The following is a 22,644-nucleotide window of genomic DNA, read 5'->3' on the forward strand; positions in this document are numbered from 1 at the left end:
ATTCACAATCATACACTTTGCTAATCCTCTTGCCTAAAAACACACAAATTAATTTTTAGGACAATTAAAATTAAATTGATTTAATTTCCTGGGTTTCTAATAGCTTTTACTGGTTTTATTTTTAGGTTTACAGTCCTGAAATCAGTGTTCTCTCAGTTCTTTTCCTTATTAATAGATGAAGATTTTTAACATTACAGTAAATCATTTCTCCTAGCTGCTAAAGTGATGACAGATCAGAAAAAAGAATGCTTTAAAAAAAAATGAGTGGGTTGTGGAGTTTTTTTCCTCCTACTTATAACTTCAAAAAGCTTGTGGATAATCCTCTTTATTGACTCTCTCTTCTCTGTTCTCTACAAAGTAAAAGGAAACTTGCTTGGTGGAGTACCGGCAATGTTCCAAAGCTTTCAAGTATAATAGTGAAATAGGGCTGTTAAGCCATTTATCACAAAGAAGAAGAAAAAGATGACTAATAGACAGAGGAACTGGACATAGATATCATAGGTATTTTAGAAAACTGGATACTTAAGCATTGCTGCAAAGGTGGTAAGAGACCAGCAATGTGTCAGTTTGGAAAAAACAGATGTCTTGATTAAACCATGATTATAATTTATTACGCAGAAAAATAAGTATTCATTCATTCAAATTTAATTTTAGAATTTTGCCCCCAGTTTCTTAATTTCTAAGTATTTCTTCAATATTTTTTGATGTTCAGTATGAGTTTAAACTTAAATCCTTAGCACAATTACAACAGTTTCTAGCTTTATTTTTTCTGAATGCTCTGGCTTTTTTTAGGTTGCTAGCATACTTATATTTCCCTGCTGTGTTACTGGTCAATGGGACAATTCTTCTGATTTTCCAGACATAGAACAAGGTACTCTATACCTGAGGGTAAATCTAGATTTGATCCATTAAGTAGTTTTTCTATGACATTCTGGTTTCGTTTTGAAATAAAAATTGTTGCTAGAATATGATGATCTCAAAGGTCTTTTCCAACCTAAATGATTCTACAATTCTGATTCAGGTTTCATGAGTTCCAATCCCCCTCCCTGCCCCCAGTAATACATATATTTATAAAATGACAAGTCAGGCAGTTCTTCTGTCACTGAGATCAGCAAACTTATATGATCAAATATCACATAAGCCAAGTCAATGAAACAACCAGACTCAAATTTAGGACAATTACTTGTATTTAAGCTGAAAGAGAGCTCTTGTCTTGAAGCTTACCGAAGCTGATGATAAAATATATCACTTAGTACTTTTTTTTTTTTTCATTATTTCTTCCAAATAAACTTATAGGAAACTATTAAAAGGTTTTTAGAAGGGCTTTACATGGCACTAAGAGTCTGGACAAAAAGTAATTCAGTGGTTTACCAGCAACATATACTGTACTGAAACCTTCTCACTGTATAGAAAAGCAGAATACTTTTCTGATTCAGGAGGCAGGAAACAGATTCAAAACCATGGTGGTCCATCAAGCTGCTTTCTAGAGAACTAGGAAAGGCAAAATACAGTGACAAATGCAAGATGTTCTCCAGAACAGAGGAAATATTACACACTTAGCAACTTGTTCAGATCAATTAAGAAGCTGTTCATATTCCAAATTTGCATTCACATGTACAACACAATACAGGTATAAATCTTTTATTTCAGAAATATGCTATCAGCAGCCAAGGATAGTAACAGTCTTTAGGGATGCACCCAGAAGAAAAAACTGTGCTGAGTAATACTGTTGTATAGCTTATTTCCGCTTTGCACCACGTAAACAGTAATGTTAAATGTAATCAGGAAATTTTTTTTTACATTTTCTGTAGTTGTGAGTTTCAGTGTTGAACAATTTTGTCTTCCTTTATGATGAAGTGATATATGGAAATGGGCCACATAGGCATAGTTCAAAATCAGAGGGAGGCCAGACCTCTACTAATAATTTTATATGCTTCTTAGATGGCATTATAGCCAGGGACAACATGAGCAAGGTGTCAGGCTAGGGAGATCTGTACCTCTGATGATCAGATATTTCAGAGCTGGGAGGCAGAGCAGGGCAGTGGAACACCATCACACTAGCTCCCTGAATGCAGACAAGCTATTAATGATTCTTTATTTGTGCCACAAACAGCAGCAGCTACAGCAAAGACTGAGATTTGCACATTTTCTGTACAACTATTTGCAGTAACAGAGACACTCATCCCTGAGGTGCTAGGTGTAGAAGCTTCCCATGGCTAAAAGTTGGTATCTGCTGGCTTGTGTAAAGATTTGTTTTCTTTACATATTTAATCAGCCATAACTTGTTGTGATTTATGCTGCTAGACTATAGCTCTATTAGCTATTGAAGGTTTGTGCCAGAAAAAACAATGCCAAGTTTATCGTTATGCTTGGAGGACAGAAATAGTTGCTCATACTGAAACTGCCAACAGCTGATCTGGAGCAGCACTGGGGTCAGGATAACTAACTCTCAACAGCTGTTGAAACACTCTTCACATGTGTACTAGCAGTATGCCAAAATACCAAACATCATGCAGGTATGCCAATAAATAGGGTTACCTGTCAGCTTTTCAATTCTCATGCATATTCTGGCCTTTCTCCTCTTTTTCATACTGGAAGATTCTAGTCAGGTATGTACTCTCAAATAGATCATATACAAGACATGACTGAAAAAATAATTTTAAAATTTCCATATTTGCTAAACAGGCTAATCATGTGGTAAAACTTCAGATTATTAAACAGGTAGGTAGATATTATGGTGATAAGTGAGTTATAATGTCTAAATTGTATAAACTGTTTTTTCCCAGCACTGGAAAGAAAATGATCTTTCTAAGAAGTTTAATGCTATTTCATAGGGACAAATTCTGTCTGTCTTCATAAGATTTTGTATTTGAGGAATATGAATATATGCATATGCATCATCTGAAGTCGACAGAATATTCTGAAAATCCAGGAAATCTCTGTAACTGTTGTGAGATAAGCAAATAATTAACCCTAGTGAATCTTTCATACCTTATTCTAAAGGCTGATACATGCTCCAGGGCAATTTATAAAGGTTTTAATGAAAAAATACATGTGGTTTTAAAAAAAAAGAACAAAAAAGAAGCAGTACATTGTGAGTGATAATTTGGGAAAACACTTAAATCTTGTGAAGTTCTTGGGCTTCATTCTTCTTCTTTAGAAATTGTAAAATGTTTCTGGCCATAAAGTAAATTGTTTAATAAAAGTATATTCAAGTTCATTTTGACCAGTGTAGAAAAGCAGCGGAATTTCAAAAGATAACAAATATAAATAAGAAAAGAGATAAGTGGAGAGTTATTGAGAGCAAAATTGCAACATTCCTTTGCTGTCAGAGAAGAGAAAACTAAGATTTATCAGAAATTAAAGAATATCTTCTTTTTTAATCCAAACCAATGTGATTGGAAACAGAACATTTAAATAGTATATTGATTTACATACAGGCAGAATAAGTAGTGACAGTCCTGGGTACAGCTGACAGTTTTTCCCTCTCCAGAACTCTTCCATAAGATAAATAAGAAAGAGTTTGAAGAAAAATCCAGTGTGCATATATTGCTGTATATTATGCTACATTTAAAACTCTGCTATTAACCACTGCAATCTTACTCATTAGTATGATACAAAAATGAAAAAAAAAAAAACAAAAACAAAACCAACTTGTGTTGTAGAGGAAAACAAAGAAAAGAACAACAGATATTTCTATTCCTCAGGCCAGGTTATATATGATTGTTACAGTTTCAAAGGTAACATTATTATTATCTAAATTAGACTGTCTAGTCTTCTAAGAAAAAAAAGGAAGCACTATAAAATATTGTAGCAACAACTTTGCAGCAGAACCTTAAAAATGAAATATACTTGATCATTTCATACATTACTTGCAGCCCTCCCTATCTGTGGCAGAAAAAGAAAAACAGCATTCACAAATGTGTTTTGCTCTTTTAAAGATCCTAAAGAGGTTTTTGTGTTTATGCAGTCTTTGAAAGTTAACTCTTTCACCTTACTATTCTCTACACTCATTTGCTTTTAATTTTTTTCTTTACTTGGTCCTCTAAATTTCCTTTATTCATTTACTGGCTCTCTTTACTGAACTCTGTGTTGCTGACTGTCATGACTTTTAGAACCAGATCACGTGGTGACAAAAAATATCTTCCTCTCAATCCTATTTCTCTCATTGTGTGTCGCTTTTGTGGCATCCTACCTCAACCATTTTTGTTTGGGTTTTTTGGTGATGTTTGTTTTCAGAGGCAGACAAGCACCGAGGCACAAAACTTGCATGATTGAATTAGTTTTTCTTCTAGTTGAAAATCATTCTGCAATGCCCAAACATGAGATTTGCTATTCTAGACTGTTTAAGGATAGTGTTCTGTAAGACTCTGGGTAAAATACAGAGATTCTTTTTTCTTTCTGAATATAGGTTTATTACATAAAGCAAAGGTGTGAGATCTTGGCATGAATATACAGCAGAAGTATTTTAAAAAACCCACCTTGAATCTAGACATAGAACAGACACGCCAAGAACAAATTTCTCCACTCCACATCATCCACCAGCAGAAGGAAATCAGAGAAATGCATCTGAAATATAGCAATATAAAGAGCATATTTTAAACAAATAATTAAATATTTGATGAATGGATTTCTACTTTTATTCTTCAGGTTCTAATACTGATACCAGAGTTACCCTCACCTCTCAATTAGTATATCTCACATGACTGGTCAATAGCAGCATCACAAGGAAATATAAAGCAGAATAGGGCTAAGAATGATATCTTTTATCACCACTACAAGGCTACATCACTAGAATGAAACAAAGTCAATATGGTCAAGCTTTCATATCTGTGCAGTAAAAATTATACTACCACAGGAAGATCTGCACCCAAAAAAATATTTCACTTTTTGCCTTTGGGTAGATACTCTATTTGGTCTGCTTTTTCCTTAAGAGCAGTGACAGATTGGAGCTATAGGGGAGTCGATTTGAAGACAAGACAGTTTTCAGATTCCCCTTTCATAGACAAACATTACACTGTTAAGAACACCAGCTGTATTTACAACTTTACTGTTAGACACAAAATGCTTATCAATAAGATCTACTGCATTCTGATATTAAAACTCTAAATGTCCTCATTAAGATAAAACCTTAAGGTATGGCCAGTAGATCACAGTCACAGGTAATGTAGATAGACATACCCTGCACTCGATATAATCCAACTGTTGCCATTACTGTAGTCTCTCCACTCCTCATTTATAAACCGAGCCTTGGTACTATAGTATTATGGCTCTGTTCTTTCAGTCTGGCAACTGCCTTACTGACTCAGAGTTCAACTAAAGGTGGTTAGGTCAGCAGAAACCCTGAAATTTAGCATTATTGTACAGCCATAGACAACTTTGTTGAGGATCGAAATGGAAAAACTCCAAAAGGGCTTTGGCTGTATTCTGTCAAAGTTTAATTATAACTAAATGACAACCCCCTAAAAGTTTTTAGTTTACTAAGGATCCAGCGAGCAAACAAATATCTGGTGATTAAGTCTCCCTTTATTAGTGCTATGATCTCTTTCTAATGCAGTGGTCCTCAGCAGGCTGTGGTGAAACTGCTTCTCTATGCGTTAGTCATATATATTCATCATTCCTTTGAAATAATAAAATTTTGATATTTTGCAGGGAACTGTCACTTTGGCTTTTGTCTTTTACAGTACATATATCAAATGAAGCTTGTGGAACCAGGAGTGAAATTGGGTTGAAAACAAATGGAAGCATCTTTGCATGTCAGGAAGAACAGTGCGAAATAATTCCTGCCGAAGGATGCTGTAAACAAATTTTCCAGGAAAGCCTAGGCAAGTTCAAGGAACAGAAATCCAGTGGGGCTTACTAAGGAAAGAGAAGTCATGCTAGGCTCTTAAATCCTCTGAGATGAAAGTAGCTAAAAGTTTGGAGAGCGCCAGAGGGTGGGGAGAGTACCAGCTCCTGTTGTTTCCCCCTGGTAGCTGGTTATGGCCGTTTAGGACACTTGCAGAACTTTGCTTCTCTATGCAACACAAGGAATAAATGATGATTTTTAACCTAAGCAGAACTATCAGGCAGATACTTAAGAAATTCTAATATCAACTACGTTTAAGGTTGAGATATGGTGAGTACAAATGAAAAGCATTGAATCTTCAAAGATAAAAGTTTTTTTTGAAACAACTTGTAATTTAAAGGAGGAAAATCAAGTCTGAATTCCTATATTGCAATGAGATTCAATAGAAAGTAAAATCTACTGATTAAGACTCTATCATGTGACTCAGAAATTGTTGCTACAACTTAGGGGAAGAAAAACATTTTGAGAAGCTCTGGATCAGACTAATAGCAATATTATCTAATAATTTACAGCTGTGTAGGGAAACAATATCAATGAAGATTGTCATTTAGTATGATCCACAGCTTCCCATGCAAACTACATATCAAACAGAGACTTGAAATCTTATTGATATTCTTCTTTCTGTTATTATTTTTGACAATCTTTTTTTTTTTCCTGATGTTAATGGAGAGATTTAGGTGTCTTTGTGGCATAATTTATAAACTTAAATCAATAAGCAAAGATGACTTTCTTGACGTTTGTTTACTTTATATTTTTCAAATTTAGTTACTGGTTATTTTTTCCTTTAAATGGCCTATAAAATTGGCAATTTGGTCTTCCAGTTATTTGGCAGTAGAAATAAATTTTAAAATAATTTAAAACCTAAGTGTAATCTTTAGATTAAGCTAGATGTCAACTCAATAAGAATAACATATTTACAGAGAAAGGAAGAACAAGAAAATGAAATAAGTTTTGAGGACAGCATTAGAAAAAGACCGAACTTTAGTTTTCTAAGATAGAGGGGGTTTTATATACTTGTATCTGGTACTTGCCATGTCTGTTGGGATCCTGGTATGCTGAGACCTTTGCAGAAGTAAAAAAAAAAAAAAAAGACAGTATTCCCAAAGACAGCTGCTTCAGCATTACAGAAAGAGGTAGCATACTAGTGACAGTACAATTTCTTCTAAATAAAATACAAAGGAACCTTAACTACAGAGGCACTGAAAACCGGTAAAAATAAATCTGAAATAAGTGTTCAGATAATTTCCACAGAAATTACAATTTAAAACATGGAAAAAGACTCAAACTCTAATGGGAAAAACACCTCACATATGTCAAACAAACCCAAAAATTACCTAGCTGTTCCCTGTGACTTTCTGCTTAGTCTGTCACAAGTACCTTTCTTTACTAAAACACAGATTCCACTCTACCACTGCTTGCAGTCCTGTAGGTCAAACCTGTTGTAATAGCCATAAATGTTACTGACACTAGGTTTTGATGTTTGCACTGTGATCTGTAGGTGTGCCAGTTAAGTGTAAATGTCTGTGTGCAAATAGCTATGCAGATCTAAAATTGCTGGGATTTATTTCACTACATTTTTTATAATTGTCTTCTATTTGACTCTTTATGTTATGGATATTTTCATTCATGTATCTAACAATTTTTGCATTATTTTATAATCAGTGAATACCAGTGAGTATCAGTTCAGCATGTGTATTGATATGGGTAAGTAGGGTTAGTACAGCAGCATCTGGTTTTGGTATCTTTTTTATTGGCCTGCGGTCACTTTGTAAAATATTGAAAGTGGCTTTTCTAATTAGTTTAGCAAGAGCTTAATTTGCTCCTCAAACCTTTAAAGCGTTGAAACTTCTATTTTATGTGCTGTTGCTATCAAGCTATAAACCAATATTGAAATAATTGAAGCTATGTACTAAAAACTAAAATTTTGAAATAAAACATAATCTTAACAAGATGGAGATATTTTTAGTCTGAAGCTTCCAAAATCATCCATCTGTTTTCTGTCTGTCTATCTATATTTTTGTACTGGGAGTTCCATTAAATCCATATGACTTAGGAAGGAAAATCACTGTTAACCCAGATATATTTTTTTGTTTCAGTTTGGTTTTATTGATTTTGGTTGGCTTAAAAGAAGCACTAAATTAAGGTCTTCTTCATATTGGATAGATCTTCACCTCCTGCTAGAGAGCTTTTACTAACAGTAACTTCCAAAGAATTTTGGAATAGCAGTGCTAATTCTCCTGTTCCTCCCATGTTGGGGTATTATTTCTTTGCAGCATGTTTTCCAGCAGAGGATCCTACCAGAGGTTGTTATATAACACCTTTTGGCTTGGAAAAAAATGTTCTGAAATAAAAAATTTACAACTTTTTCTCATTTTTTAATTTATTTTCCTCATTTTTCCAGTACCTCAGCAGTAATGTCCTACTTCCCAATGAGCTTACACTTCCAAACCCAGTTATGAAGCAATATGAAAGTGAACGTAATCTAAATGCATACATTGGTTATTAATGGTCTTACTCTTTCCTGACCTTGAAACGTGTTCATGTTGTTTGATGTGCGCAGGGTCTTTAACCTCTTAATTACCTGAGAAGTAATGTTCCCATTCTTTTCGTAGGTAAATGAATTTGAAATTATTAACTTGTCAGAGGATCAAATGGCACAGTAAACATTTTCTGTTATTTACACTGGGTAAGATTGCTTTTTAATTAAAATGACAGTTATGGTGCTACTCATTAGAAAGCAAAGTGAAATACAGTCACCTCTGAGGTTTTCTTGTGATGTTGACAGTTTAATAACCATTTGTTGCTAAATGTTTTCTAATACTCTGACATTTCTGAGCAGCTCTATTATTTTAAGGCACTCATTCTGTCACTGTGATGTAAGTATACGATAAAGAATTCACCTGTCTGTTTGTAATTACTGTGGCAAAGTAATAATATGTGGATTAGGTTTAAATTGTGTGAAAGGAAGATGAGGGAAGGAAGGATTTATGTTTCCTTTTCCACTTTATTATTTAGAAGCATTTTTTAAGCACTCATCTCCATAGAGTCTAAGTAGCAATGTTGCCATGTTTTTATACATATAATGAGCATGTGCACTTAAAGTAAGAAAGCACTTTTAGTTATTTTAAAAAGTGATTCCAAAAAAAAGGAGAAGCAACTAAAGAGAAGAAAATTATATTGCTTTCAGCTCACAATAAAAATGGTAAGGCTTTATGAGCTGCTATTTTCAGTGGACTTTTTGTCATCTATGTAATTTGTAGTCATGGTCATCCTCATTACAATAATAAAAAAGAAGGAAACTATTCCTGCTCAATTCATTTTTTTCCTATAGAATTTAATAAATGCTACTTTTTTATTATACACTTCTACTTATCTTCCCTGTTCCTTAAACTGGTCATTTCTGTATGAACAGCACACAGGAAAAAAAAAATGCTTAAGGCTTTAGAGACAAAACTAGTCACTTAATTGTGTGTCTTTAATGAATAATTATCATGAAAAAAATCAGTTTGTACCTATTTATGATGATGAATAAACTATTCCACTCATCCATTTATAAAAAAAATACTGGGTTTGGAGAACTGATTAATAAAATACTGTGTATCTAGTCTAAACTTGTCATAAACAGCTTTCCCCTTCTGCTATAGGAAAATGTGGATCCATTAAGATTAGTTCATATAACTGCTGAAATTTTTCTATCTAAAATTTTTGTTCTTTTAAAGTATTTCAGTTCTGTCTCAATCTTGGACGTCTTTCAAAAAAAAAGAAATGCACTGCATCATTAAATAATTCTGTTATATTACTAGACAGGTGCTTACTCTGATCATAGCTATTACAAGGAAACCTTATTGAAATCAGTTGACATTCATTCATACATATGAATATAATTTGCTCTACTAATTTTTCCAAGTAGCTCAATCACTGTATGATGTTTTTTTCATTGTTTGTCCTTTTGCAGTCTTATGCTGCTCAAGTAAAGCAGAAATCAGCAGTGGCAGTGACAATAAATGAAGTATGTATCACTAATGTAAGGTTTCACTGTGCAACATTTGTCATGAAAGAAAACAGGACATCTCTGTTTTGCGAAAGCTCAGACTTTGTCTTCATCTCTGGGAAACATCTACTTCAAGTTTAGTATGTTCATATTTCCTAATAACATTCTATCATCCTGTTTACACAACAAAAAAGTTGCTATTTACCTTCACAAGCTCCAATAGGGTCCTTTTAGGAGAAGAGGAAGTACTTATATTCATGCAATAGATATTCTTTCCTTTCTCAAAACATAGCAAAAGTGTTGGTCTTTTAATACGTAATGTTCCTATTAATTCAAACAAGGAAAAGTATTATTTATTTAGAACATACAAGCCTACTCTTACCTTTCCCTATTTGCAGCAAAGGAGAAAAGAAATGGTATGGTATCTATCAATAGGTCATAGTAATGACATTTGAAGAGGTAGTCTTAGGTGAGCAAGCAATCTCAAAGATTAACTAAATTATTTTAGAAAACTGCCTGAGACATATGAGCTGACCTTCATACATAGAAAAGAGTAAGTATGCTGCAGTCTGGAAAGCAACCCAAATACTACATTACAAACATGCTCAGAACAAATATGCCAGAATGATCTTTCCTGTGTTACAAGATAACTCCTATTAAAAGCTTAAGAGCCTTTGATTCCCATGTGTAAGAAATCAGGCAAGGATGGCAGAAGACAAGTATGACTGAATAAGGACTTCCTGGTCAAGCTAACATGTGAGAAGGAAATGCATGGGCAGTAGAACCAGGGGCAAGTGTCCTGGGAGGAATACAGTGTGTGAGTGGGATTAAGAAAGCTAAGGCAAAATTGGTGCTGAATTTGGCAAGGGATGTGAAGAATAATAAGAAGGGCTTCTACAGGTACATGGGTCACAAAAGGAAGATTAAAGAAAATGTATTCCCTCAATATGCAAAACAGGAGAACAAGTGATAACTGTCATGGAGAAGGCTGAGGTACTCAACAATGTTTTGGTTTCAGTTTTCACTGGCACTCTTCCCACATTTCTCAAGTCCCTGAACCTCAAGGCAGGCACTGGGAGAACATAGTCCCTCCCACAATAACAGAAGATAGGTCTCAGACCAACTACGTCACCTGACCATACACAAGTTCATGGGACCCAAAAAGATTCACCTCAGAACCCTAAGGGAACTGTCAGACATACCGACTATGCCACTCTCCATCATATTTGAGAAGTCATGGCAGTCAGGCTATGACCCCAGTGTCTGGAGAAAAGGAACTACTACTGGGTACTACTGACCATTCAGCCTCACCTCAGTGTCCAGTAAGATCATGGAACAAACCTGCTGGTAGTTATGTTGAAGCATATGGAAGACAGGGAGGTTATTAGAGTCAGTCAGCACGGCTTCAACAAGGACAAATCAAGCCGGACTAATCCACAGTCCCTCTACAACGGAGCAACTGCCTCAGTGGAAAAGGGGAGAGCTACCTGATCTTCTGTCAGACCTTTAATACAGTCTCCCCAGCATTCAAAACTGGAGAGATATAAGGTTTATGGATGAACTGTTAGGCATATAAGGAATTGGCTGAATGGCTGTGTCCAGAGAGTTACCATGGCTCAGTGTCCAAGTGGAAAACAGTAACTAGTGGTGTCCCTAAGTGGTTGTAGTGGGTATCAGCATCATTTAGTATCTTTGTCAATTACATAGACAATGGGATCGAGTACACGCTCAGCAACCTTGCAGCTGACACCACTGAGTGGTGCAGTCAACATGCCTGAGGGACAGAATGCCACCCAGACGGACTTTAACAGGCTTGAGGAGTGATCCAGTGTGAACCTCAAGAAGTTCAACAAGGCCAAGTGCAACATCCTTCATCTGGGTCAGGGCAATCTCTAGAATCAATACAGACTAGAGGATTAACTGATTCAGAGAAGGCCTGTGGAGAAGACTTTGGCAATACTGCTTGATATACAATTAGACATGAGCCAGCATGTACGCTTACAGGCCATAAAGCAAACCGTATCCTGGTCTGCATAAAGAGAAGCATGGCCAGTAGGCTGAGGAGATTTTGCACCCCTACTACACTGTCATGAGACACAACCTGAAGTACTTGTGTTCACCTCTAGAGTCCCCAGTATGAGAAAGACACAGCTGTTTGAGTAGGTCCAGAGGAGGGCCACAAAATGGCCAGGAGGGCTGGAGCACTTCCTGTATGAAGAAAGGCTGAGAGAGTTGGGGTTGTTCAGCGTGGAGAAGAAAAGGCTCCAGGGAGACCTCATTGTGGAATTTCAATACTTAAAGGGGGCTTATAAGAAATGGAGACTCTTTACCAAGGCCTGTATTTACAGAACAAAGAGCAATGGATTTAAACCAAAAAAGTGTCAATTTAGATTTGATATGAAGAATAGTTTTTTTTACAGTGAGGATGGTGACACACTGGAATAGGTTGCCCAGAGAAGCTGTAGATGTCCTATCATTGACAGTGCTCAAGGTCAGATTAGTTTGGGCTTTGAGTGACCTGATCTAGTGAAATATGTCCCCACCCATGGCTAAGAGGTTGAAGTAGATGATTTTTAAAGGTACCTTCCAGCCCAAACCATTCTGTGCTTCTATGTTTCAATGAAAAAGATCTATTTTATGAGATTTTAAGAAATGGGGTGTTGGTAGTGTCCTGGTTTCAGCTGGGATGGATTTAATTTTCTTCTTAGTAGCTGGTGCAGTGCTGTGTTTTGGCTCTGATGTGAGAACAATGTTGATACGACATTGATGTTTTTAGTTGTTGCTAGGTTATGTTTATACTAAATCAAGGACTTTCAGTTTCTTGGGCCTTGCCAGCCAGAGGGCTGGAGAGGCACAAGAGGCTGGGAAGGCACACAGCCAGGTCAGCTGACCTGAACCAGCCAAAGAGGCATTCCATACCATGGAGCGCCATGCTTGGTATAGAAACTTGGAGAGTTAGCTGGCGGGGATTGTTGCTCAGGGATTGGCTGGGCATCAGTCAGCAGGTGGCGAGCAGTTGTACGGTGCATTATTTGTTTTTTTCCTTTTCCCTTCCTTTGGATTTTACCCTTTTTCCCCACCCTTCCATCCCAATTGTTATTATTATTAATATTACTATTGTTGTTGTTAATGATGTTCTTATCTCTTTATTCTGTTTAAACTATTTTTTAAATTTTTTTTTATCTCAACCCTTGAGTTTTACATTCCTTTCTGATTCTCCTCCCCACCCCTCTGGGTCAGGGGGAGTGAGCAAGTGGCTGCGCGGTGTTTGGTTGCCAGCTGGGGTTTAACCATGACAGGTAGATTGGAGGCCTTTAGGTTACTAGAGCTTTGAAACTCAGAGAACCAAATGAAAGCAGTTTTCACCTGAAATTGTGTCAGCCTGTTAATTGAGCTGATAATGTCACCCTTACTTTTAATGGATGTCTACTTCACAAGCACAATATAACAGACAGCTTTTGTAATTTTCAGCCTTATTAAAAATATTAAAGATTGAGTGGACTTGAATGTGATGCAAAAGTTAGTTCCTCCAAGTCTTGATTTATACTTGTTGCTAGAGTAATTCCATGTCCTCCCGTTCCACTAACAAATCAGTATCCTCAGTCTCTTCCTTGATCTATCCAGCAACTTTCGTAAATATTTTGTCTTTTGGAAAACTACAATAACTTTTTCCTGCACCAAGCTTTACATATTCATACTCTTAGTGTTAGGCACATGCAAGAGGCAATAGCTGTGTCATGAAAAACAAAATAATAATATCCAAACATACAAAATAACTCCACTACCCACTCTGCATGCAGGCTGTCCTAAGCAAGGACAGTTTTATGTCCAGAGACAGTTTTATCTGCAGTTGTCTATTTGATTGTCTGTTTTCTACCTCTATTTAATCCAAATTTAAAATGTTTCTCTATCTAAAACATCCCTATTCATCTTCACAAAATTAATATTCCTCCTTCCATATTTTTATACTTATTTTCTCTCTTTCATAGGAGTTTTGAAGAGTGAGTTTCATCTCACATGAACACATCTCTACTGTCTTATAATATATATATAACTGAACCTCTATGAGTTTTGCCATCCTCAAGGAGCTGTTGTCTGGAAAGTCATCTCCAAATGGCTGCTGCAGGTCCCTCGCTTTGCTTTGTCATTAGCAAGCAACCCTGGTTTTGTTTTAAAGAGGAAAAGTATAAGGCAATCTGTGTGGTGTGTGGTACTCTCAAAGTCCTGAGAGGTGTCCAAACTATAGAGATACACAGTTTTGGAAGAAATTTTAAAGGCAGGTCAAATTTCTGTCAGTATGTATAAACTGCAGTATACTGACTCAAAAGTAAATGCTATATTTATGTCTTCATTCAGTAGCACAATATTCAGGAAACTAAATCTTATCAGACTAGACACAGTCAAGAACTAGGCAGGTGTATCTCCTGTTGTGTCTCCCCACCCTTTCTCCCCTTCATATCTTTTCCAATTCAGATTACAACTCTGGGAAGAACACAGAAGCACAGTAACTTGCCAGTTACAAAGCCACAACTGTCATGAGGAAATCTGGTCTTATTATTTCATCCTTTCTCAATATGCAGCATGGTTGAATGTATTCCAATAGACATCACCTAATAAAAAGAAATATTTTTCCTGACAAAGTAAAATTTGAATAATAAAAATAATTATGTCTCCCAAGCAAGATGATTCTCTGGCTTGGTTTTGATTAAAAGTGCTGAGATCTTGACTGTAAGCCTACTGTACCAGTGATGGAGTACTACAAAATGATGCTGTTTGTATGTTGTAGCTTTGTATAGCACTTCAACATCTGAATGTAATAACTTTGCTCTACAAGACAAAACTACGCATTTTAAGACAAACAAAGAGTCTGAAGGCTAGAAGAAATAACAATGGGCAAAAATAGGCTGAGGCTGCAAACAGGGAAGAGACATAGTGATGTTATTTTCAGGAAACGAGAAGACTAAAGAAAACCAACAATGATTACAGATTTAAATCAAACATGAGCTGCAGTTTTCATTTGAGATTGTAGTCTTAATGTTTTTTGAAATGTCTAAGTCTAATCTCCAGTTTTGCCATGATACTGAATTGAACATATCTGTCACTTGATGATATCATTTAGAAGCTGTGAATAATCCTTAAGATTATTTCCTGCCTCTGTGTTAAAGAAACAGAGAGAATTATCAAGTCTTCAGGCTTCGCCAGAATTGTCCTCTCTCATATGATTAACAGTATTCTGACTGAAAAATAAATATTTTTAACAGGTACCAACTAATGAAGAATAGATTCTAGATGTTTAATCTCTGAGGAAACATGAAGTCTAAATAGAGATTAAGGGAAGAATAATGATTACATATAAGTGAGGCAAACAAACAAGAAACAGATTTTTGCTTTCATTTTAGTACTGAAATACAACACTTAATTTTCAACTTTTCTGTATGTTTATTTATTTAATAAATAGTGTCTTTCGTAGAGAAGGAATAAAATGGTCCATAGATGTATTAATATGCAGGCCATAATCAATTCATATAAATCTAGCTCTCTAGGCAATATATCAGCATACCACCATCCATAAATATGGTAGGGTATATATATATATATGTATATATAAAGGGGAAGACAAGGCAAATCCTTTGGAGATTTATTGAGCAGGTAAACCTGGGAGATTTGAGGAATACACTATGAAAAGCAAATCTAAGGAGGATAGACTTTTGTAAATATATGTATGCAGGCACAAACTCTACTGCAAATTGTCTACCTGGCTTTACATCATGAACCACTGAGTCATTTTAGACAGGGGAGGATAAAAAATGCAAATGCATTGTGGGAATGCTTCCTGAATGCTGACTCCCTGCTTGCGCTGTTTAGTGTTTTAATTGATCTGAAAAGCTTGATTATAGCCTTAAGTACTGAATAAATGATGATGCAAAGCTATTCTTATTTCATAAGACCCATATTGGTAAGAATATAATTTTAAGCTTTCAGGTCTTCGCACCATATGTTTAGGAATTCAGTGACCATATATTCTGATGTGAGGGGCAAAAGTACAAAATTAAGCTTCAATAAATTCTCTGAAAATGTGTTATATTGAATCTTAAGTAATCTGAAAGAAATGTTACCTGAGATGACTGGTTACTGCCTTGACCACGAGCATTCTCTCCCTGTTGTGGATTTAACACTGAGTGACTATTGCCTGACTTTAAAATATGAACTGCAAAGGAATTCTTTAAAGGAGAGAATAACAAATATAAAAAAGTTACCAGAATACTAGTGGGATGTCAGCTTCCTGCTTGCATTGTTCAAATATTTTAATTGATCTGAAAATATTGATTATAGCCTCAAGTCTTGAACAAATGGCAAAACAGACACTGATATTTTCTCAAATTCAATCATTGACAATAGAATGATCAAAAGATTGCTTTTGATCTAGGTTTTAGAATTTGGGATGAGACTCATGCTGCCTGCTTGAAGTTACCAGCCCAAGTTTTCCTAGTTTCTGTAAGAAGCATTTCCCAGTAGATTGATTATCAGTCCTTGATGGCCTATCCAGTCAATGTAAACATTTATGTCCTTCAGAAAACTAACTCAACATTTCTGCTGAGGACATGTTAGGCACGAAATTATATCTAATATATCACCTTGTGTGACATTTCTCACCAACTTTTATGTCTTAAATATAATACATTATTTAAGGTTTGCTAAGTTACTTTCTATACATATGTATAAACATATGTATATGTCATATACATATGTCAGGGCACATGGATGAATTTCCTGAAAGATGATATGTGAACATTTAAGCCTAGCTCAGTGAGATCTAGAATACTTTTTCCTGTCTGCAGCACATATGAACTACTGCAGCACATCTGGTCCCTCAGTGTTCCAAACTCTTGAGTCCTCTTTTGAGTGACATCCTTGTCATCATGAAACAGAACCTCTTAAAAGGCTGCATGCCACAGGTACTTTCACCTATGGTTAATGTGAAAAAGCTCATTTATATGGCTGGAAACTTTGGAGTAGGTATGGTAGGAAACCTAATTCTTGAGGGGTTCAACTCACAGCTTGAGGAAAAGCATCATCTAACAGATAAAATGAAGGAAGAGAAAATAACTTGTAGTCATTCTGTACTATAAAACCAAAACTAATGGACTCAGAAACAAAGGACTGCTTAATGCATCTGAAACCTTATAGGGAGGCAAGAGCTCTGGGATCCAGCTTTCTCCTCCAAAGATATGTAGGGGTTTTAGGTTTGTTGCTAAAGTTTTCCTTTTCTTAATATTGTTTATGTCAAACTGGAATAAAAAAATAGGATATCCTCTTCCCCTAAAAAAAAAAAAAAAAAAAAAAAAAAAAAAAAAAAAAAAAAAAAGCAAACAAAAAAAACCCAACCAAAAAAAAACAAACAAGCAAACACACAAAACAAAACAAAACAAAAAACCTGCCAGAACACAAGGATTCAAGGTAAAGAGAAGAACATAACGAAACTTGCACAGCTACATAGTTACTAATTACCGAGGTCACTGGTGAAAGGGTTAAAGGGACAGAGGAAGTAGAAGGAACCAAGGCAAGGAAAGTTCTGAGCACATTAACACCATTAAAACTTTTTAATCCACAGTGAACCAGTTTCTGAGGATGGAAGAGCAAGACCATGTTAACAAACCAAGGAAATAACTAAATTTCCCAAAAACACAGACTGCAGAAGCAAGATGGAAAAACTGTAAAACATATTTCAAAAAGGAGATTGAAGAAATGAGCCTCAGCACCCTAATTCTGTTGTATACATGTCTTAAGCATGTTTAGAGTCACTTTATTGTAATACAGAAAAATACTGATACAGGACTAAAACTGCTGTGGGAACAGAAGAGATACATGGGTCACTTTTCTATTTTGGGGAAAGGAGATATTTTCATAATATCTTCTTTGATTCTTCTAACTCTTCCCCAGACTTCCTCTCATACTTGTGATAGGATATGAGATCATGAGACAGTATAAATATTTCTTTCAAATACAGGGAGAGAAGGAAACAATGGTTGAGGATATAGAAAATATTAATAGAATCTGGATTTATAACCTGAAAATGTGGTCAAGTGGCTTTAAGTTCATCTGCTAATATAAGATTCATAGTTCCTTTTTTGCTATTTAGAATTATGACACCAACAGCTCCACAATTTCTGAGAAGGAGTTTGTGCATTTACACTCTAATTTTTATGAGTCAATAAAAATGGAAGGGATTTTCATCAATATTACTTTCACTTTACTTGATTGAATTACTTCAGCAGCACCTTACAGTTTTACAACTTAACAGGCCAAGCAATAAAATATGATACAGTAAATGACACCATAGCATAATTTCATTTGCAGTTGCAGGTTTGAATGAGCTCCTTCTGCATGATTTTTCAGTATTTCCTATCAATAAAATAGAAAATGAAAAATGAATGACTAATCAAGGAATTTTATAATATTTGAAACATAATTTTAGGATTAAAAAAATGGAAAATTCTTTCCAATTACTAGCTTCTGTAAAGAAATCCAGACAGCACCAGCCTGCTTTAAAGAACTGTACATTCCAGCACCATTTTCCTATTCTTGACTCTATTCTTTTGTACGTGTGAGGTCATTTACTTTGTTCATTCTGCAACTCTGAGAACAGCAAATAACTACCTTAAGCCCAAGAGTCAAGACACAAAATTCAAGCTAGCCAGACAGATGATAACACTTTAAATTTCCATCCCAAACATAATATACAATTCTGCCACCTACATGTCATATTTCTGTAGGCTTCAAAGTAGTTGTAAGAAGAAAAGTGACCCTATAAAAATGTCTACATATTTGTGGTTGTAGAAGGCCTTCCCACTTGTTCCTGCTCTCTCTACTTCATCACTTATCATCAGCAAAAGAAATGTTAAATTCCATTCCAGATTCTGTACTTCAGCAATGGGGATGGGAGGGAGAGAGGGGTGTGAATGAAAAAGTACTTGGGTCTATAGGGTCATTATATGCTTGGGTGATAGATAAAGGCATTCCAGATTGGAAAGAAGTGGAATGATTACTACTGCGCCACTTAATTTCATGTTTAATATAAATTGCTGGTCTTCATGCAGAGCAATGAACTATAAAATTACTAAAGCTACGCCACAATTTGTTTTTTTCCTACTGCTGGTCTGCTTGATATTTAAGAAAGTGTATTTCCTTTTGTCAGTTTTATTCAAAGTCACAGATTCATATAACACAAAAATTTATCAGACCATCTACTCCTTGACTCTTCCAAGGTGAAATTGTTTTCTACTGTGTTCCCAATGCACTGTCCCACTAGACGTATAGTTTAGTCTCATTTTAAATATCCTGGAGGGAAGTTATTCCATGACTTAATAGATCTCACTGTCAAAAAGCTTTTATGTGAAATTCAGATTGAGTTTTGCCTTTCTTAATCTCATCCCATTACTCAAGAGTGGTGCACCCTAAACTAATGTAAATATTTCTTTCCTTACCCAGCAGTTAAATCCCTCCAGGAGTTGTGGGCTGTCATCATGTTTCTTTATTAGTTAATACACACACACTGCAGAGCTAGCCTCAAAGGCTGACATTTTATCATAGGAGAAGACATTTAAAGTAGTAGCCAAGGTTCCATTTCAACAGCAGACAGTAATTACTGTTATCCATACTAGTAATACATGTTCTGGTTGTAAACATCCAGTTTTCATCTCTTACTGTACTTACAATCCTGTAGAAGACATTCCTTCAATCTTCCTTTCATACTTAATTATTGTTACATTTTTTCTTTCTTTTTTTGTTATAGTATGCATAGTAAAACACAACCTAAAGAGGCAAATGGCAGAGTTATTGCTTCAAAGATATTCTCAACTAAAAAGATAAGTGAGATATGAAAGATGTTATAGACTGAAACACAATTTACTGTACAATTTATGTGTCAAATTCATGTAATAGAAACTGACAACTCCCAGTTTCACCTCTTAAGACTTTAACTCCTTCACAGTTTCATGAGTGAAGTGGAGATTGAAATGGTGGGCAAGAAGGCCCTTGTGGTAAGTCAGGAAATAATGGCCATGTGCTTGAGAATGACTGTAGGAATCGTGACCATGGCCATTAATACTGATCCTGGCTTATGTAGTATGGACCAGGTGTTAAGACACATCAGGTTAATAAGGCAGAGTTGGGACTGGCTTTGGAAACAAGGAGGATATTACTGACTTCAAGGTCATAAAAAGGCAGAAGAGATGGAAAGGGTGAAAGCAGGCTTAGGAAATGAAATCTCATTTTTCCTATATATTGAAGGTACATATTGAAGGAGTATCAAATAAGGGATATTCACAGTAATCAGACAGGATGTGATGAGGCCTGAGGTAAAGGGTTTTGCCTAAAATAAATATTTGTGCAGGATGAACTCCAATTCAGAAACAGAGAAACCCCACTGAGGATGACAAAGCAATCCTTGAGAAAGTGAACCAGGGTGCATGAAGGCAACTCCTTTAAATGTTACTTGACAGTACATGTGGCAAATAGAGAAAAATGTTTCTCCTTTCTACTAAAGTGATGACCTCGTTTTACTTAAGTGGCTCAAATCTTTGATTACCTTTCTTTCTGCAATAAGACTAGTATCTAATTCCAGTACATCCCTGTTTTCCAATATTACTCTTATATGCCTTCAGAATGACTGCTTACCCTTCCTATGAGTACTTTTAGATTAATTACTACAGGAGTCTTAAAAAAACATTTTTTTTTCAGCTAAATCTCTTTCACTGAATGTTTCTAATAATTCTGCAGCATTAGGTTTCCAATGGATACTAGTAAGTCCCTCTAACATAATTTGTGATTGTCATTAAGATGTTGTTTACTCTTTCACTGAGATCGTAAATCAAAATGTTGAAGATGACTAAATGTTACATTATTTCAATGGGCTCCTCTTAAGCTGTGGCTGTTTATTAAGGTGGAGGGTTTTGTTTGTTTTATCTTTTATGTTTATAGTTTTTTAGTATGCCTGTAGCTTACATCAGCTTCAATTTGATTCACAATAGATGAACCTACCCACTTACTATGGGTACGCACAAGTGTACACTGTTGGAGTTTTGTGAGTTTCATGTTTTCCTCCTCTGTTCTTGTGGTTTTCTTTTTTCTGTTTTAACCAATGACTGTTTTGTGTGCAAGAGATTTTAGTTCCCTTTGCTAATTTTAAACAGCTACAAAAGTGTAAATTGCCACCTGAGATCAAGAGAAATATTTCATTTACTCAATATGGAGCAGATTGTGATGAATATAATTGTAGTTTCTGCTATAGGAAGAAATCCTGCATTAGAGTGAAAGATGAAGATGGGCTTTTAGAACATATGGTGTTGCTGTGCTCATTCCTTTTCTCATTGACTTCCTGCATGCTTCAATCCTCTTTTAATTTATCAGAAAACAGCACTGATATCTTTAGCTTAAAACTGAAGGAGTACACTTCATGTGAACTCTTTGGCCTGTATCTTAGGAGACACTGTTATTTCTTCTCTTTCTATTGTTGAGCTTCGCTGGTACATACTTCCTACCCAGAATGCTAGCGACACTTCACAAATCATCATTATCTGTATCTAAAATCAGTGCTACTTACCTGATGGAAACGAACTAAAGAGACAGAAAGGCTTTCAGTGCCTTTTCTCTGGAAGATGATGCATAATGCATAGTTCAAGAGTAAAGCTGAATGAATTCTCATAAAATTGTTCCTCTTTTTCTGCAGTAGAAATCACCACTGCCCACAGATGGGTTAGGTACTGGAACTTACAGGTAGCTTCTTACTAGGACTTATTCATTCACATTTATCATTTTGCAGCTATACTTAAAACCACTGGTTTTGATGGGTCAAAGGAAAGAAATGGAAAAGAAAATACTCATGACATGTCCAAATTCTCCTTTGTGACTTGATCAGAGGTACAAAGATTGAACCTACAGTGACCTCAGAAGACCATGAAACCTGCACAGAGACACAGTACATCTAATATTTCTGTGTACAAACTCCATTCTAAATGTACTTTTTTTTTTTTCCTGAGACTTCTCTTATCTCACTTTTTTTTTTTTATTTAAAAAAGAATAAATCAAGGGGAGAAGTGCAAAGATTAATACTAAACTGAGTCATTCTGTCCCTACGATCTCTACACATAGTTCAAATACAAATCCTATTATTCTGAACTATTCTACAAATAGTTCAAATACACATCCTATTAATGGCCAGACATTGCTATTCAGAACATACAGCCTTCAGTGAGAATATAATATTTCTGTTCTGTCCATAGTATAATGTCATGGTGTCTCTCTGTGACTGTTTTCCAGTTGCAGTTTACCCATCAATGAAAAAAACACATCTGAAGTGAAAGGAAACAACCTTTTTTCTCAAAGCAGAGTATGCTGTAGGATTGTCTCAAGCTTTCCTTGGTCCTGGCATCTTCACAGGCACCATCACTGTTCACACAACCTATCTCTAGTCTAAACTACAAAACGCAGTAACACATTTTTGCAAATATTTCGGCAACTCATTTAGTCTAATAAATGCAAAGAACAATTTAAAGCATCTATACATGAGATCTCAAGTAAATTGGTTTTTATTGTGTAAGAACTGGATCTTCAAGAGTTAGTGAGACTGTTGTTAATAAGGGTAGCCTAGGAGAAAAAGCATGAAAAATAACCCAAGTCAACATGACATATACAGTACAGGTGAACTATGTTTACACAGATTTTGCTTTTTGTGTACGTTAAAAAAAAAAAAAAAGGAAATAAAGGATTTTTACCATGGAACTTCCAGTTAAACTAAGAAATTCGA

Source organism: Falco naumanni, chromosome Z (assembly GCF_017639655.2).
Source record: "Falco naumanni isolate bFalNau1 chromosome Z, bFalNau1.pat, whole genome shotgun sequence".
Taxonomy (NCBI): Eukaryota; Metazoa; Chordata; class Aves; order Falconiformes; family Falconidae; genus Falco; species Falco naumanni.